This window comes from Myotis lucifugus, unplaced genomic scaffold (assembly GCF_000147115.1).
Source record: "Myotis lucifugus unplaced genomic scaffold, Myoluc2.0 scaffold_414, whole genome shotgun sequence".
NCBI classification, from domain to species: Eukaryota; Metazoa; Chordata; class Mammalia; order Chiroptera; family Vespertilionidae; genus Myotis; species Myotis lucifugus.
In genome coordinates this window covers 798,112-818,401 of record NW_005871462.1, presented here as the reverse complement: position 1 = coordinate 818,401, position 20,290 = coordinate 798,112, and the positions used below count along the sequence as shown (strand labels likewise).

Below are 20,290 nucleotides of genomic sequence, written 5' to 3'. Positions count from 1 at the left end.
CAGGTGCACTGGATGGCGCTCAACCCACTGAGCCGCACGGGCCCAGGCAAGAGTGACAAGTTCTTAGTACACCAAGGGAAGGTGAGAACCAATAGGTGGGGTGGGAGGGCTCTGAGGGAGAGGCTTTTTGAATCTGAGACCCCGAAAGACAAAATGTAGGAGCGCTCCTGTCAGAAAGGGAGGGATGGGGGGGGGGGGGGCGGTGAAAGGATCGTGCCCACCACGATCCTTGGAACATTTCTTTGATAAGATCTGTGGGAGCGCACACCCAAGTCTCCATCCCAGTTGGCCATTTACTGGGATGGGGGCCAAGTGCGGTGGGAAGAAGGAAGCATCGCAGGCAAAGTAACCGATGTCTATGGAAAGATGGGGCGGAGGAGGGCGATGAACGTGCACCACTGCGGTAATTGCACGGTCGAGAACACAAGGCGAGGAATTAGAGGCTCGGTGGCCCCGTGACAGAAAACACATTATTCATGAGAATCCTCCAGGGAGCGGTGTCGGCTGTCTGGAGTGTGTGTGTTTAAAGGGTCAGGTCTAGGGGTGATTTTGCAGCCACCCCACGGCCTCTCCTGAGCCCGCAGCCAGACAGCCCCTCCACCCCGCCCGGTGCTCGGGAGGGTGTCCTGTGCAAATGGACTGGCAGGGCTGAGTTTCTCCTCCATCTCAAACCCGGGGAACCCCCACCCAACCTGGGGAACCCCCACCCAACCTGGGGAACCCCCACCCAACACGATTTGGCCCGAAGCCTCCAGTGTTCCTTCCACATCTCCTCAGCAGCTGGGCTTGACCTAATGATGCAAATTGGGTCCCTAATGGAGGGAAAGCAGAGAACCTTTGTGTGAAGAAGGAGGACACCTGGGACTTGGGAGCAGGTCCTGGAGTTGACGGAGGAGTGCTGCCAGCTGGGGTTATTTCTGGGCTGGGAAGGGTGGGGGGAGTTTTGCACTGACAAAGGATAGCTTAGGGGGGCGTTCCAGGGGAAGACCCCAGAGCCCCACTCCCTGCAGGAAACCAGCTCCTTCCCCCAAGTCCCCTTTTCCCTGGAGACTGAAGATCCAGGGATTAGGGATGATTTTGATGCCTGAAAGTCTGAAAGGGTCTCACAGGCCAACAGCCAAGCTAATTAATGATTTGTTAATGATCTTGGTTGCTCTGCCTTGCTGAATTCCCACCCTTGCTTTTACATGAACCTGCCTTTGGCTGCAGGGAGGACACTGGGTGTTGAGGTTGGGAGTTGGGCTTTTTGCTGTATCCTATAGGAGGCATTCTAGAAGTTCTTAAGCAGGGAAGGGGCATAATCCGTTCTGTAGGCTTTTTTCCTCCCCAAGAGAATTCTGTGGACCTCATGGAGCATTAACTATTAGGCACAGAGATACAAGGAAGCCAAGGAACCAATCTGGAAAACAATGGCATCTTCCAGGACGAGGTGACAATGAAACCAAGTGTCCTGATTTAATGTATGATTTTGATTTAATATGTAGCCCCAGAGCTCTATTCAGTTTCTTCACTGCATGGGCTGTAATAGCTCTTTCTCTTACTAGTCATTAACCCCCTAACACAGCTAGAAACAATGGCCATGCCTTAACTAAACCCCAAGGTATGCGTTTCTGTTAAGCTAAAGATAACATCATGGCCTAAGTTGAATTTTAGCTCCCGAGGCCTAAAGCAGAACAACTCCTGGCCATATCCCCATAAAACTGGACGGAGGGACTCTGAAGCTGACCTAAGACCTCAAATTAAGATTTACTAAAAAAATAAAAAATAAATTTATTTCCTTACCTCACTCTTGACCAGTCAGCACGACACACGTCCCCAACACCCTCACTTAAGAGGAGTCATAATTTTGTTCTATAAAATCCCTTGTCTGTAAACCATGGAGGAGTTCAGGATTTTGAGCATTAGTTTCCCGTTCTCTTGGATGGCACCATTCATAAAATACAGTGGGGCCTTGACTTATGAGTGTCCCGACTAACGAGTTTTTTGAGATACCAGCTGTCTCTTGGCCGATTTTTTGCATTGATTTGATAGAGTAATTTGAGTTAATGAGCTCCTTAAAGAGCTCCTTAACGAGCTAGGTCTCGGAATGAATTAAACTCGTAAGTCAAGGCCCCACTGTAGTCCATATATCCCTACCGTAATTTTTGATGTCTGGCTCTGCTACCACCAGTGGACAAAAGTCTTTCTGTTCGGTAACAATAAAAGCAACAATAACTTGGGCACATGACATGTAACTTAACAATAATATATGTGTCACATGACTTCTAAAGATAATGTATATGGACACATTTCATAGGACTATAGATGTTTGATTTAAAAAGCTCTTCTTTTGGTTGGAAAGGTGGAAAGTAAATGAAATATGAATCTGCACTCAGGTCTGGAGTATGTTGTCACCGGGGCTCCAAGTGGAAGGCACTTGGGGTGTGCACACACCCATGAATGTGTGTGTGTGTGTGTGTGTGTGTGTGTGTGTGAGAGAGAGAGAGAGAGAGAGAGAGAGAGAGAGAGAGAGAGAGATGGCAAAAGTCATCTTTTAAAAAAAGTTTTATTGACATTTTTTTTTCTTAGAGGAAGAGAGAGAGAGAGAAACATTGATGTGAGAGAGAAACATCCAAACCTGAAACCTGGGCATGTGCCCTGACCAGGAATTGAACTTGTGACCTTTTGGTGCATGAGGGGATGCTCAACCAACTGAGCCACACCAGCCAGAGCATAAAAGTCATCTTGATCAGTGAGATTAGCCATGTGTAGAGGTGAGGCTTCAGCTATATACATTATTTTTGTTTTGTTAAAAAACCAAATTGGGGGGTGGAGGTGGGCAAAAGGGGTCAATGGTAGAAAAAGGGGACATATGTAATACTTTCAACAATAAATATTTTAAAAAAGAAAATTGAACAAGTAAATTTGAAGATCTAATTTGGCTTAATTAAGTGATTCATGAATCAGGCTGCATCCCATATAGCAAGTAAGGGTGCTAGGAGGGTGGGGAAGGGGAGCTATTGACAAAAGAAAATAAAAGATTATATTTGGGCCTAGACATCTTTTCTATAAGGGAAGCGAAGGGTGTTGATATAAGAAATGTCCAAAAGTGTAGAGAATTATTGAGAGTTTGAGCCAAACTGAGGACATATGCCAAGATGCAATATCTCAAATGCCCAGGAGAATAAAATTTGCAGGTGTTGTTCTTCTTGATCAACTTTTAAAATTTTATTTTTAAATCATATTTTATTTTTCAATTACAGTTGACATACATTATTATATTAGTTTCACACCCCAGTGACTAGACATTACATAACTTACTAAGTGATCGTCCTGATAAATCTCACACCCTCACACCCATCTGACACCATACATAGTTATGAGAATATTACTGACTCTATTCCCTATGCTGTACTTTACATCCCCATGACTATTCTGTAATAACTAATTTGTACGTCTTAATCCCTTCACCTTTTCCACCTATCCCACCAACCCTCCTCCTATAAGGCAATTATCAAAATGTTCTTTGTATCTGAGTCTGTTTCTGTTCTGCTTGTTCATTTGTGGGTATGTTGTTTTCTTTTTTTGTTGTTGTTTTTTTAAAAATATATTTTATTGATTTTTCACAGAGGGGAATGGAGAGGGATAGAGAGCTAGAAACATCGATGAGAGAGAAACATTGATCAGCTGCCTCCTGCACACCCCCCACTGGGGATGTGCCCGAAACCAGGGTACATGCCCTTGACCGGAATCAAACCTGGGACCCTTCAGTCTGCAAGCCGACGCTCTGTCCACTGAGCCAAACCTGTCAGGGCTTGTTGTTGTTTTTTTAGATTCAATTGTTGATATGTATTTATTGTTCATATATATATTTTTCTTTTTTTCATATATTTTTTATATAGGTGATCCTTTAAAAAAATGTTTTAATTGATTTCAGAGAGGAAGGGAGGGAGGGAGAGAGATAGGTGAGAGTTATCTACCGGCTACCTCCTGCACACTCCTTACTGGGGATTGAGCCCACGATCCAGGTATTTACCCTCTCTGGGAATAGAACCATCACCTCCTGGTTTATGGGTCAACACTCAACAACTGACCCACACTGGTAGAGCTTGTTCATATTTTAAAATATTATTTTTTCTCCTCCTCCTCCTCCTTCTACTTCTTCTTGAAGAACTTATAACATTTCATATAATACTGGTTTGGTGGTGATGAAGTCTAGCTTTTCCTTGTCTGGGAAGTTCTTTATCTGTTCTTCAATGCTAAATTAGCTTTGCTGGGTAAAGCAATCTTGTTTGTAGGTCCTGCTTTTCATCACTTTGAGAATTTCTTGCTAATTCCTTCTAGCCCACAAAGTTTGTGTTGAGAAATCAGCTGACAGTCTTATGGGAGCCCCCTTTTAAGTAACTAACTACTTTTCTCTTGCTGCTTTTAAGATTCTCTCTTTGTCTTTAGTCTTTTGCATTTTAATTGTGATGTGTCTTGTTGTTGGCCTCTTTGGGTTCATCTTGTTTGGGACTCTGTGCTTCCTGGACTTGTATATCTATTTTCTTCACCAAAAGTTAGGGAAGTTTTCTGTCGTTATTTTTCAAATAGGTTTTCAAATCTTGCTCTCTCTTCTCCTTCCAGCATACCCATGATGAAAATGTTGGTACACTTGAAGTTGTCCCAGAGGCTCCTTACACTGTCTTCATATTTTTATATTCTTTTTGTTGTTCTGATTGGGTGTTTTTTGCTTCCTTATATTACAAATTGCAGATTTGATTCTCTGCTTCATCTACTCTACTGTTGATACCCTGTAAATTCCTTTTTTTTTTTGTTAATCCTCACCTGAGGATATTTTTTCCCATTGTTTTTCAGACAGAGTGGGAAAGAAGGAAGGAGAGAAGGAGAGAGAGAGAGAGAGAATAAGAGAAAGAGAAACATCTATGTGAGATTTCACATTGACTGGTTGCCTCACGCACCCCAACTGGGGACGGGGAGTAAACCTGCAATCCAGGTATGTCCCCTTGACCAGGAATCGAACTTGTGACTCTTCAGTGCATGGGCTGAGGCTCTAACCCAGCTGTGGGCAAACTACGGCCTGCGGGCCGGAGCCGGCCCGTTTGAAATGAATAAAACTAAAAAAAAAAAAAAAAAAAAAAAAAAGACTGTACCCTTTTATGTAATGATGTTTACTTTGAATTTATATTAGTTCACACAAACACTCCATCCATGCTTTTGTTCCAGCCCTCTGGTCCAGTTTAAGAACCCATTGTGGCCGTCGAGTCAAAAAGTTTGCCCACCCCTGCTCTAACCACTTAGTGACACTGGCCATGGCCCTTGTGAATTACTCTTCATTTCTGATTAGTCCTTTCTTATGCTGTTGAGGTTCTTACTAAGTTCTTGAGCATTCTTACTAGTATAACTAGTGTTTTGAACTCTGCACCTAGTAGATTGCTTGTTTCCATTTTGTTTAGTATGTTTTCTAGAGTTTTACTCTCTTCTTTCATTTTGGACGCATTTCTTGGTCTCCTCTTTTTGGCAGTCTTCAAGCGTTGGTTTCTATGTATGAGGTAGAGCTGGTACATTTCCTAGGCTGGGTAGAGTGGCCTAATGGAGTAGGTGTCCTGTGGGGTCCAGTGGCACAGCCTCCCCAGTCATCGTAGCTGGGTATTCAATGTGCACCTTTCCCTGCCCCGTGTCAGCTGTGTATACCCTCTTCTTGCAGCTGAACCTGGATTGCTGTTGACACATCAATGGGAGGGAGTTGCTCTCAGGCTGATCAGCTGCAAGGACTGCCTACAGCCACTGACCTACAGCCACTGTGGGGAACCAGCTGTGCAGGGTCCCACTCCACAGAGCTGCAAAGCAATCTGCAGATGGCTGCTACTTGTGCTGGGCTTGGAGGAGCCCAGTTTTGCAAGATCTTTTTAAAATGTATTTTAAATTGAGGAGGAAACTGAGGAAGATTGGGGAAAGCGAGGTCAGGATTTAATTATAGGATAGTTAACAAGATTGTGTGCTCTCTTGAGGGTTAATACCTTCTTCAACGGCATGATTTCTGGTATTTCAGAGGTGTGTTAACTAGATGCACAAGGAAAATGAACAGGGCTTGCTTAAGGCCAAGGTAAATCTTTTTTAAAAAATCTATTTTTATTGATTTCAGAGAGGAAGGAAGAGGAAGAGAGAGATAGAAACATCAATGATGAGAGAGAATCATTGATTGGCTGCCTCTTGCACGTTGGACTGAGACCGCAACCCAGGCATGTGCCTTTGACTTGAATCGAACCTGGGACCCTTAGGTCTGCAGGCCAACACTCTATCTACTGAGCCAAACTGTCCAGGGCCATGGTTAATCTTTTACTAAAAAGTTACTGGCGTGGGACATGACTACTCACCATGATCTGCCCAGTTAGGAATTTATGGTCAGCTCACCCTGTGAGGTTACTTTCTGTGAAATCCCTTTTTGTTCACAGTACTTGACAGTTTAATACATGGATATATTTTTTGTTGTTGTTGTTGTTTAACATTTAAATAATTAGGGAAACTATAGATTAAAAATATAGTTTCTCCTCACATCACCCTGCCAAATGTACATAAAACACAATGTCTTGCCTAGCTGGTATGGTTGAACATCAACCCAGGAACTAGGAGGTCACAGTTTGATTTCTGGTTAAGACACATGCCTGGGTTGTGGGCTTGATCCCCAGTGGGGGGCATGCAGGAAGCAGCTGATGGATAATTCTAATCATTGATGTTTCTCTTTCCCTTCCTCTCTCTGAAGTCAATGTAACCATATTTTAAAAACAACAACAAAAATAGTGTCTTGTTTTTCTCCAGAGACCTTTGTGCTACCAATGGCTGTATGGCCTTGCAGTTACTTTTTTTATGTGTGTGGCAAAATACACATAACATAAAAATTACCTTTTAACCTTTTCTGAGGGTACTTTTCAGTGGTATTAAGTACATTAACATTGCTGTGCAACCATTACCACTACCCATCTCCAGAACTTTTTAATTTTCCCAACTGAAACTGTACCCATTAAACAAAAACTCGCTCAAACCCTAATTTCCTGTTCTTGTTAACCTCTATTCTACTTTATTGCTCTATGAATTTGATAGTTGTAGGTACCTCACATAAGTAGAATCACACAATATTTATCCTTTTGTGTGTAGCTTATTTCACTTAACATTTTCAAAGTTCATCCATGCTGGAGAATTAGAATTTATGTCTATAAGAATGTTAACTACCTCTATATCTTCAATCAGCAACTCACAGGATTGTAGCCAAGAGACACCCTTGTACCTGTGCAGATAGGTGATGGATAGATAGATGGGCAGGTCATGGTGAATAGTCACACCCCAGACCTATAACATTTTAGTAAAAGGGTTATCTTTGCTTTATGCAAGCCCTATCCATTGTTTTTGTGCATGTAGATTAACATAGTTTTGAAATAAGACATAAACACCCTCAAAAAAGCACATAATGTTAACTATCTGTATAGCAATTCCTGCCTTGCTTTCCCCCCTCCATGTAATCTTCCTCACAGTCCTTCCTTTATTTTATATTTCCTAAAAGAAGCTGTAAAACTGTTATTCTGTGGAGCATTTGACATCTTGTTCCCTGGCATGTATTGTCAGTTTGGCTCAGATAAAGTCTTACAAAAGTCCCCTACAGGTTAGGACGGTCTTTGCATCAACAGAGTTATATACATTCTGTTTATCCATTCATCTGTTGATAGGCACTGCTCAGAAAATGCCCGACAGACGTGGTGCTGGAGAACTATAGGAGCCTCGCCTCAGTGGGTAAGGCCAGCCTTATGTCTTCATTGGTAGATTTTTGCTGCAAATATGTCTTAAGTACCTGACATGTTCCAGGAATGATTCTTGGTCTTGGGAAGAAAATGGTGAATAAAGATATGTGGCTCACACTTTGAGGAGTGACAGTGTAGAGCAGGGCCAGGTACACTTTTCCTTAAAGAGCCAGAGAAGAAATATTTTTGTTTGGTGGCCCATAGCGTCTCTGTTGCAACTACTTAACACTGCCAATGTAGTGCCAAAGCAGCCACAGATGGTGCTTCCAGAAATAGACAGGGGTGAGTTCTAATAAAACTTTATTTATAAAAATCGATGGCTCACCTTTGGGCTGTAGTCTCCAACCCCTCGTCTAATGCTTTCTCTTGAGAAGGAAGATTCCTCCATTATGGTGACTTTATTCTCTTCATGATAAGAAGCTTAGTTCTCCTGAAGAGTGTGTCTGTGCTTGGATCCGAGGGTCCCCGATTCCTGGAGGGTGTGACATTAGCTAGTTTGAGTTTTGTGTCCTGGGTACCATCAAGCACTGCTCATGGGGTCACACATGCCCGTCTCCTGAAAATGTTGGCTCTGGGGGGAGTTCCCCATTCACGCCTTCACATTCCTTCTACGTGTGCAGGGTATAATTTCTCTAAGTCCAATGTGCTTACCCAGGCGGAGCAGGAGTTGCTGAGGAACAAGGAGAATTCTCCAACACCCCAGTGCAGGCAAGCCCTGGGTGAAAGGAGCCCCTTCAGGGAATTTCTCACATGTTATTTTGTCTGAGAGGGAATCTCAGCCCACTTGGGGTGAGTTTCCTCTGGAAGCCTCAGCGTTCCTTGCTCTCCTCCTCTCTTTTCTCTCCTGCTGTTCTTTTGCTCAGTGAAAGCTTTGTCCTGTTTCCAGGACATGTCCACTTTTGTAAATGAAGTGTTACTTGAATATAACCTTGTCTACTTGTTTGTCCATTTCTCCCCATTCCCAAACCTTGCTTGCCTGATAGTACCCTCTACCAGACTACTATCTCCCATCTCATTTTCGACAAAATTATTTCTTAGCAAGTCACCTGCCATTTTACACCCCTTGTTCCTGTCATTGTCAAATTCTTCACTTTGCTAAAATCCTTGAAGTCTGCCTTTAACTGCTTGTCTATTCTTCCCTGTCATATTGACTTCTCATGCTTAGGGTCAATATCTGAAAAAAAAATTAGCATGGAACCAGTTATTTCTTTTAAAAAATATTTGTATTGATTTCAGAGAGGAAGGGAGAGAGAGAGAGAGAGAGAGAGAGAGAGAGAGAGAGAGAGACATCAATGATGAGAGAGAAACATTGATCGGCTGCCTCCTGCATGCCCCCCATTGGGGATCAAGCCCTCAGCCCAGGTATGTGCCCTGACTGGGAATCTAACTGTGACCTCCTGGTTCATAGGTTGATACTCAACCACTGAGCCATGCCAGTAGGGCTAGCTTATTTTAAAAATTACCTCTATCTCATTTATTTCTTCAATAGCTTTTTTTTCTATTAATTTCAGACTAGAAGTCTTAACTTAGATTTAAAACCAAAGAGACTACTGCAAAGCAGAATAGAGTTTGGGGAAACCCATGTACTAGTAGGAAAAGGGTAAGGCTGTCCATGGCCCATTGCTGGTTTTCTGCAGGGAACCCTGGGATTGCCTTGAGGTAGAAGAACAGTACAGCCACAAGGAGAGAAAGTTGGAGCCAGTTACCTTCACCTGAGAGAAGTTATTTCTTAGGAGAAGTGTCTCTGAGTTATGAGCTTGGGAACATTCTATACCAACATCAATATTTATTCGTAGGGAATTCTCACAAGTAAGCATATCCACAAATATGACTCAGATAGTGAACAGTAACATGTAATTCAGTTTTTGTGTAAATATCAGAAAAAAGTCTGTACATAAAAAGCTGTATGCATGTCATGATTGTGATAGAACCTTGTGGCAGAGTATTCACCTTAATTTGAAAGAATTCAAAGAGGGTGAAAGCAGTAGGCATGGTCTGAAAATGGTACCAACTTCTAATTGGGATTTTTCTTTCTTGACACATCAGACTTTCTCTGCGGAAGAATCCTGTGAGTGGAATGGAAGTGAGAAAGCCTTTAGTTACCGCTATCCCTTAACTAACAGGCATCAACTCAACCTGGAGAGAAACTCCATGAATGTACTCTATGTGGAAAAGGCATCAGAAGAAATGGACATTTTTTTCCCCAAGAGAAATTACACAAGAGAGAAATGCAATGAATGTAAAGAATGTTGTTACGCTTCATCCCTTAAAATCTATGCTCAATATCATGCTGGTGAGAAATCATATAACTGTTTTCAGTATGGGAAAGCTTTATCCTTTAGGACACACTTGGGATCTCATACTGTAGGGAAACTATAGGAGTATTAACCAATGTGGGAAATTCTTCAGATCTAGCTCAAGCTGTCATACACCAGAGGGTACACACACTCGGGAGAAACTGTATGAATGCTATGACTGCAGAAAGGCCTTCACCAGGAGCAGTGACCAGGCTGGGGAGAAACTATCGGTGCAGTGACTGCAGTTCCATCCCATGGCACACATGAGAAACCATACTGGGGAGAAGCTCTACCAATGCTGTGACTATGGAAAAACTTCAATAGGAACTCTAACCTGACTGCCCACAAAAGGGTTCATATAGGGGAGAAGATGTACCACAGATGACTGTGGGAAACTTCAGTAGTCACTCATGCCATAGGAACATGTGAAAACTCACAGTGAAGAGAAGCTCTAGGAATGTAGCATGTGGGAAAGCCCTGTTGATCTCACATGTGAGTATCTTCAGCCTGGGGAAGACTTCTGCTGGGACTTCACCTTTGCACAAGGAAATCCAGAGTGGGAGAGAGAGAAATTTTATAAATGTTGCAAATGTGGGATTGCATTTTTTTTAAGTTCTTAAAAAACCTTTTTGAGGCAGGAATCACCAAGTTTTCTCATGGAGCAGAATTTCTATTGGGTGCAAAACTCTTAGAATTTCCAAACAAAAGGTGTCTCCAGGACTGGCCTCACATTAGGAGTGCTGAGTAAAGATTTGTTCTGGTGCTTCTGCAGGAAAAGTTTGGTTCTGACCTCTGCTAGCCTCTCATTAGTCTCAGGTAGTTTATTTTCCAATGACTTTCTACATTTTGATACTTCTATGTAGAGTTGTTTATATTTTTCCAATTTACCGTCTTGAGTTGTCATGTTGGAGAGTTCAGATTCCAGCTCTTTAATTCTGAGTTCAAACTACTACTTATTAGAGCATTCTGGTTCTCTTAATTGCTCTGGAGCTTCTTGAGATAATGCTGTGTCTTCTCTTTTAACATATTAGCCTGAATTTCCATTTCAATTATATTTGATTTTAAATCTCCATGGAAGCTCAGCCCTTCATTTTCACATTCATTTAACTTCTGTTTTGTAATTTTTAAGAGTTCCTTAAGTCTGGTCATCTCTTTTCCTAATTCACCATTTTTCTTCATTTCTTGATGCAAGCTATATTGCAGAGATAAGTTAACTCAATATATCTCAACTGTTCCTTGTCATGCTGAGACTCTGGATGGTCCCAGCAGAGGCAGCGAAGGGGGCAGAGCAGGAAGTCAGGGTGGCCCAGCAGCTCCCCAGGCACGGTGGCTACCGCAGTGCCTTCCACCTCATTGTTTTGGATTGCTTATTTTTCAATCAAGTGTCTTATCCTTAAGCTAGAAATCACATTAATTTTCAGTTTGTGGTTTTTAATATAAGCATTTAAGGCCATAGATAGCCCTTTAAATACTCCTTTAGCAACATTACATGGTGATAGAAAATAATTTTTATTTATTTTTTGTAACTCCTTTCCATATTTATAAATGCTCTAGAGTCTAGACACACAGGCACAGAGTGAGAATGGTTTACATTACATTTTCCAGATGTTTATAAAATACTTTTTTAAAATAAATTTTAGAGAAGGAGGAAGAGGGAGAAGGGAGAGAGATATAAATCCATTGAACACCTCCTACACGCCTCTATTGGGGACCCATCCCACAACTGGGACATGTGCCCTGACCAGAAATCAAACCAGTGACCTCTTGGTGGATGGGTCGACGTTCAACCATTGAGTCACACTGATGGGGCTCCAATGTGTTCTCTGATATTTTTAACTTTTTGAGTACTTGATGCCTCAGGCTGCCCCCAGGGAGTTATTGAGTTTGCCCAGGTGGAGCTGACACATGGCGGCATTGTTGGCCACCGCATTTGTTGGGTCAAATCCTTAAAATTTCTGTGAGCTTTTGCAAAGTTATTCTGACTGTGGTGAAGGAATGCTCTGGTGGGTTTTTTTTTTTTTTTAAACCATTATCTTTCCCTACAGTCCATCTAGTTTCTGTGTTACTTTCAAATGTCTTGATAATACTTTTCAGCCATGTTTAGGTCTCTAGTATGAAGGAAAATTCAGGGATTCACTGAGAAGCTTCTTCTTGGGGTGGTCCTGAGTGACATAAATTTGGGGTTAGGATCATGCTGAAAGGATCCTCTGGAATCATTTCTTGTGTGAAGGATGTATTTTTTCATCAAATATATCCACCAGCACATAGTCCCAGGGAGTACATGCCTCGCCCGGCTCGCACAGCTGACCTGAAACTGAGGTCTGTCCCTCAGTGGAATAGGTCCCTAAGGGGAATAAGTAGTCCCTCCCGTCACGGAGGCTATCCGATGTGCCTCTGGTGCTTATTTCGGCCTGAAGTTATTTCTGCTTCCACCTTCTAAGTAGCAATGAGTATTGCATCTTGACTGTCTCTAACTAACACTTCCTTCTTCAGACGCAGGCAGTTTGGCATGGAACACCTCACCAGGCCCAGTTGGGACCTCCGCACATTGACAGAGGTGTACTCTGACCTGCCTGCTTACTGAATGTGCTTCCATGGCCAGGACTCATGGTCAATTTTGAGATGATGATCACCTAGAAATTATGCTTGTTCTTGGAGTGATGAACGCCTGGGATTATCTGGTGCAGGCGGGTCTTCTCCGCCAGGCTTTTTTTTTGTAGGCAAAATGTATGTCTCCATCTGTAATTATGTCCTTGAGGACCTGGCAGTAGTCCACCTTCCATATAGCCCGATTGTCCCAAACCTTGTAGGCAAGAATAATCGCTCCCAAAGCAATCCTTTTCCAGATAGTGGGACAAACGTCAATCTTGGCATAACTCAAATGCCTTCCCAAGTAAATCAGTCTATTGCACAGTTAGCTGTTAGCTGCGTGGCTCTGAAAACAATATGAAAATATTCTGTATATAAATTTGGGTTTAGGATTATGCTTAAAGGATCCCCTAGAATCATTTCTCGTATGAATGGGTGTGTTCTTTCATCAAATATATCCTATGATCTACTTCCAGCTCTGTTCTTCTTTTTTGTTCCCGAGGGGTTGCACCATTCCTGGCCAGGTGGATGCACAGCATGGATGGACCAGGCTCCGATTCCATCTCCCCCCTCCCAAAACCCATTCAGATAGAGAATGGATCAGATGTTAAACTGATAAGAACAGATATCGATGCTTGATCTTAGGCAAAAGGCCAAAAACCGATCCATTCCTGTTTTTTATGAGGGAATATATTTCTAAGGCCACACATTGGACTATGGTTCTAAAATTAGGCTGGCTGATTGTGCTGTCACGTAGGAATACTGTTGAGCATGAGCTAGCTATACTTTTTAGTAAGATGCACTGGACATACGTCATTTAAGTAGTTCCTCTTTTCTTGCTCATCCATTTCAGATTTGTTCAGAAAAATTGTGCTTGCCTTTGGGTGGTCAGAAGGTTTTGATTCTTAAGGTAACTCTTGCATCTCATGGTTGTTCAGATGCTGCACGTAGTGGCCCCGGAAGGCTCCCAAACCTAACTTGGCAGGCTCCCGGGCAGCTGGGGCTGGTAGAACTGCCACTGAGTCCTGGTCTCCACCTCATAGACCTCAGGCTCATTGTCAGACTTCACTCACTCCGCGTGTGGGCCCAGATTGGGGCTGGCATTGGACTTCAAACAAATCAGTTTGTTCCCCATGAGGTGCCTCTGCTCCTCTCTGCTGTCATGACCTTCACTCAGCAGTTTCCCCCTCTCCCAACAATGGCAAAGCTTTGTGCTGCACAGGGACCCTTGAACTGTGGGCCCTGGTCAGGGATTAAGGCCCAGCTGTACCCCTCTGCAACGCTGCTACTGTTTCTCTTGAGTTGACTAGTCTGCAGTTAATTATTTTTTCATTAATCCTCATCCGAGGATATTTTTCTCCTGAGAGTATTTTTCCATTGACATTTAGGGAGAGTAGAAGGGATGGAGTGGTGGGTGTGGGGTGGGGAGAGAGAGAGAGAAACATCTATATGAGAGACGAATCAATTGGTTGCCTTCTGCATGAGTCCCTAGAGGGCTGGGGATCAAACCTGCAAACCAGGTATGTCCCCTTGACCAACCAGGAATTGAACCCACGACCCTTTGGTGGGTGGGCCATTGAGCACTACTGGCCAGGGCTGTGACCTTTATTTCTTTATATGCATTTAACAGTAAGCTTGCAGAGATCCACAAAAAATCATTCTGGTATATCTGAAATTTAATTGATCAGTACTGGTAGAGTCAACATCTTTATGTTATTAAATCTTTCAGGCCATCAACTCAGTATCTGCATTTATTTAGGCATTTTTTAATGTATCTCAGTAAAGTTTTATATATTTTTCTATGAAGGTTTGGCACATTTATTGTCAGATATCTTCCTAGGAATGTCATATTCATGTTTTTCCTAAAATTATTTTTTTCTAAATGCTATACAACTGAACAATGTGGATATTAGGGGCACTGACACCCATCTTGCAAGTTCAAAATCTAGGTCAAGATTGCCTGATATACTTCTTATAACTTTGGACTCCTCAAAAACTTAACTCCAGTTGTACCTCAGCATCTGGAGGAGATTGGTTCCAGGACCCCCACTAGATACCAAAATCCATAGATACATAAGTCCCTTATATAAATTGGCAATTGGCCCATGGATTGAAAATGGTGTTTTGGTTGAATCTGCAGATGTGAAATGGGGATATAGAGAGCTGACCCTGTATTTATTGAAAAACTATTGAAATGTTCAAACACAGAAGCAGAGGATACAATAGAAGGTTTCCAGAGGTTGGGCATTTGGAGAGTTATTGTCCAATGGGTATTAAGTTTAGTTATGTTAGATGAGTAATTTCTAGAGCTCTGCTGTACAACATAGTGCCTATAGTTTACAATATAGGATTGTCCATTTCAAGACTTAAGAGGGTAAATCTCATGTTAAGTGGTCTTTTACCCCCAACACAAAAGAGACACGAGGAAACTTTGGGAGGTGTTGGATATGTCTATTACCTTGATTATGGCAATAGTTTCATGGGTGTTTTCATATGTCCAAACCTATCAAATTGTATACCCTAAATATTTGCAGTTTTTTGTATATTATATTTCAATAAAGTTATCTTTAAAAATATTTGTGTGTAAGTGGACTCATGCAGTTCAACTGTATAGTAAAATGTAATTTACTTTGTATACATATATTCTTTTAAAAAAATATATTTTTAATTGATTTCAGAGAGGAAGGGAGAGGGAGAGACAGAAACATCAATGGTGAGAGAGAACCGTTGATCGGCTGCCTCCTACACTCCTCACACTAGGAATTGAGCCCACTGTCCAGGCATGTGTCCCACCTGGGAATTGAACTGTGTCCTCCTGGTTCATAGACACTCAACCACTGAGCCACAAATTGGACAACCCAGAAGAAAAGATTAAATTTTTAGAAACATACAGCCCACCAAGACTGAATCATGAAGAAATAGAAATTCTGAACAGATGAATAATATGCAGATTGAATGAGTAATCAGAAACCTCCCAACAGCCCGGCTGGTATGACTCAGTGGTTGAGCATTGACCTATGAACCAGGAGGTCATGGTATAATTCCAGTCAGGGCACAAGCCCGAGTTGCAGGTTCAATCCCTAATAGGGGGTGTGCAGGAAGCAGCTGATTAATGATTCTCATCTTTGATGTTTCTATCTCTCCTCTCCCCTCCTCTCTGAAATCAATAAAAATATATTAAAAACAAAGAAAAAGGTGTTGGGGTCCAGCTCAGCAGGTCCAGGGGTTTCCAAAGGTGTGGACAGAGTCGGTGAAGAATTAATGACATGGAGGCAGCGTTCAGATGATCAACAGCCTAGCCAGGTTCTAGCCAGGTTCGGTATTTATTGTCCTGTTACATCTGTATTTATACCAGTTGATTTTAATCCTATCCATTCTATTCCAAAGGTTAGGGCATTTGTTAATCTAGTTCTGTTGAGTTTAATCCTGTCTAGGTTAATCTCTGTGTTCCATTATAAGGGCTATTCCAAGGTCACTATTCTACTGCTCTACTGATAAGCTACAAGGAAGTGACTGAAGAAGATTATCCTACCCAGAAAAGGTTATGTCCTCCCAGCCCCACTGCTTGCCTTCCCTGGGACTGCCCTGTGTCGGTGGGTCTCCAGGGGTATAGGCTTTGGTGCTTTCCCTGGTGGGCAGACCCCTGGGGATGTGGGCCCAACAAGTCCCAAATTTATTGCCAACAGTCTTAGTCCAAGTTCTTTATAAGTAGTGCATGGTATTTCTGTAACAGTAGGGGGTTTTACTGATTCATTCCCTTCCTTAGTCCTGTTAATTCCTAACTCCAGGGAAATATCCCCACCTGGGGAAACACTTTTCTTGGGGAGGTGGTCCTGGTTAGAACACATAGCACTAAGAAGGGGAGCAAACATATTAAGAACAGTATGCCAGGTCCCTTGAAACATACTGTGCAGATGTTTCTTCCCTGCAGCGACTGTGTCAAGCAGCAAGGATGGACCGGCTTCTGGCAGAAAGGAAAAACAAAAAATCTCCCAACAAAGAAAAGCTCAGGACCAGAAGGCTTCACAGGTGAACTCTACCAAACATTTAAAGAAGAATTAACAGCAGACCTTCTCAAACTCTCAAGAATTAAAGAGGAAAGAACACTTAACAAATTCATATTATGAAGCTAGCATTATCCGATACCAAAGTCAAACAGCACATAATAGTATAGGTGAAAGTGCAATTGCCCCAGCAGGCAATGGTGCCTTCCAAGCCTTCTGTGACATCTAGTGAATCCAGTTAGTAAACCAAGAGCAGCCCAGTAGCATCTTTCTCATTTGGGGCCAAACAATCCTGCTCACTCTCCCAGTTATTTTTATTTTTTGTTAATCCTCACTGGAGGATATTTTCCCATTGATTTTTAGAGAGAGAGGAAGAGAGGGAAGGAGGGGGAAGGGAGAAAGTGAGAGGGGGAGAGAGAGAGGGAGAGAGACATTGTGAGAGAGACAAATGGATTGCCCTGTACCAGGGCAGGGATGGAACCTACAACCCAGATATGCGCCAGGGCTGTTCCAGTTATTTTAATTACTTTGGGTGAAGCCAGTTTCAGATCAAGAGAGAAACCAGAGCTCGGCCAGTTGATTAAATATCATCCATGAACTCTTGTTCAATTCCTGGTCAGGGCACATACCCTGGTTGTGGTCTCCATCCCCAGTGGGGAGCATGCAGGTGGCAGTCAATTGATGATTCTCATCATTGATGTTTTTATCTTTCTCTCCCTCTCCCTTATTTTCTCTGAAATCAATAAAAACATACTTTTAAAAAAATCATAGGCAACAAAATAAGATAAACTAAACCTTATTAAAATTACACACTTTTTGCCCTAACCAGTTTGGCTTAGTGGATAGAGCGTCGGCCTGTGGACTGAAGGGTCCCAGGTTCGATTCTGGTCAAGGGCATGTACCTTGGTTGTGGGCACATCCCCAGTAGGGGGTGTGCAGGAGGCAGCTGATCGACGTTTCTCTCTCATCAATGTTTCTAACTCTCTATCCTTCTCCCTTTCTCTCTGTAAAAAAATCAATAAAGTATATTTTTAAAAAATATATAAATAAATTTAAAGAATTACACACTTTTGTGCACCACAAGAAAATAGAGTGAAAATACAACCCACAAAATGGGAGAAATATTTGCAAACCATATATCTGATAAGGTATTAATATCCAGAATCTTTATGGAACTCTCAGAACTCAACAACAAAACCCAATTAAAAAATGGGCAAAAGACTTGAATACCGTAGGCATTTCTTCAAAGAAGATATACAGATGGCCAATAATATGAAAAGATGTTCATCACTAATCATTATGGAAATGCAAATAAAAACCACATTGAGATGTCACTTCACATCTAGTAGGATAGCTATTATCCAAAAGACAGAAAATAACACATGCTGGTGAGGATGTGAAGAAACTGGAACTCTTGTACAATGTGAAATGGTGTGACTATTGTGGAAAATTGTTCTTCAAATAATTACGCAGAGAATTAGCATATAATTCAGCAATTCCACTTTGGGGTATGTATCAAACTGAGGGCAAGGACTCAAATAGACATTTTTTCCCCTTTGTATGGAGGGCCAACTTTCAATAGATTACAATGAGGGAGCTGCTCTAGAAACGCCAGCCCAGAAGCATGTCGTCTAGGAATGGTTTAGCACCAGGTTCCCACCAATGTGTGTTGCGTGATGGGAGAGGGGCAGCCCCCTTAATAGACATTTGCACACCAATGTGCATGGCAGAATTATTCAGAGTAGTGTACCAGTGCCAAACTCACAATTCTACACATTTGTTTTAAACGTAGCCAAAACATGAATATGTCATAGCATTATTCACAATGGCCAAAAAGTGGAAACAACCCAAATGACCATCAACTGATATTATCACATCAAAGTAATAAAATACTGATTCACACTACAACATAGATGAACCTTGAAAAATTTATGCTACGTGAAAGAACCAGTCAATGAAGGCCAAGTAGTATTTTTTCCTTTAACTTATATGAACTGCTCAGAGTAAACCAACCCATAGAGATAATAAATAGATTATTGGCAGTTTAGGGCTGAGTTGAAGAGTAGCGGGTAATGCAATTGTTCTAAAATTTATTGTAGTGATGATTGCACAAGTCTGAATAGAAGCACTGAATATTTTATTTTTCAAACTGTTAACGTAAGAAACATTCAAACCTGTGAAGAATTTTTGTGAGTTTATTTGAGCCAAACTGTGGATCAAATGCAGAGAGGTCTTTACAGAGATGTGATATTGGAGAATTATAAGAATCTCATTACTCTAGGTAAGGCTGGCATTGTTTCTTTACTGAGTCCTTTATGAAGTGAAAGTTTCTTAAGTACCTTTGCTGTCAAATGGGAATACTGTGATTAAAAAGATAGACATAGTCCCTGGCTTCATGGGCCTGCGGTCCGAAGGGTCACAGGTTCAATTCCCGGCCAAGGGCACATACCTTGGTTGCATGTTCCCCAGCCTTGGTTGGAGCGCATGCAGGAGGCAACCAATCGATGTGTCTCATGTCATGTTTTTCTCTCTCTCCCCTTCCTCCCTCCACTCTCTCTAGAAATCATTGGAAAAAATATCCTCAGGTGAGGATTTAAAAAAACAAAACACAATGGAGAGATGCCCTTTATATGTAGGCCATCTGGGAAAGCCTTCAGAGATTTCTGAATGCTTCAGTGTGCAAGAAGTCTCACAAATGTAAGAAATATTAAAAATTGTCTAGTTGTTAATAAGTTAAAATATGCAGTGAAGGGAAACCTTATGAAGATAGTATATGTGAGAAAGTTTTATTTTTGTCTTATCTATAATAATAAAAGGGTAATATGCTAATTAGACTGGACGACCTTCTGGACGACCTTCCGGATGAAGCCGGGGCTGTGAGGGAAGCCCAGGTCCCAGGTGCCAGAGGGAAGCTGGTGCCGGCAGCCTGGGAAAGGAAGGCCTACTCTTGCATGAATTTTGTACATTGGGCCTCTAGTATGTTAATATTCTTTGGTAATCTCACAGAGGCAGAAAATGTTATGAATGTTAGAATATAGGAAGAACTTTGTGTGTATGTGTGAGTGTGTGTGTGTTGGCTTTCAACCTTTAGTAATATGATAATTCACTCTAGAGAGAAATTGTGATTGTTTGGTACATGGGAAATGGTGTATCTATTTTACACTACATGTGAGAATGTACCCCGGAAAGAAGCTACATGAATATGAAAGTGTGGGAATGTCTTTTAGTACATACACATCCCTTTAGAGACTTGTAAAATACTCCTTGGAGGGATAAGCTATGAATGTGAGGAATTTTAGAAAGCTCTCAGGTACCATTCATATTGTACACAAGAGAAATCTTCCTGGAGGAGAAGTTGAAATGAATGACATAAAAATGAGATTGTTGCCAGGCTGGTGTGGCTCAGTGGTTGAGAGTTGACTTATGAATCAGGGTGTCATGGTTTGATTCCAGGTAAGGGCATATGCTCAGGTTGCGGGACCGATCTCCAGTTTGGGGTGTGCAGGAGGCAGCTGATCAATGATTCTCATCGTTGATGTTTTTATCTCTCTCTCCCTCTCCCTTCCCCTCTGAAATCAATAAAAATCTATTAAAAAAGAAAAGGAGATTGTCTTTTTGTGTGTCTGAT

At 41.9% G+C, this 20,290-nt stretch overlaps 2 pseudogenes; both read right to left on the bottom strand.

The window, feature by feature from the left end:
• Positions 1 to 13,793, bottom strand: part of LOC102440128 — a 47,226-nt pseudogene extending 33,433 nt beyond the window's left edge.
• LOC111823178 lies at positions 13,159 to 13,323 on the bottom strand (annotated as a pseudogene).
• Positions 13,794 to 20,290: the final 6,497 nt, after the last annotated feature.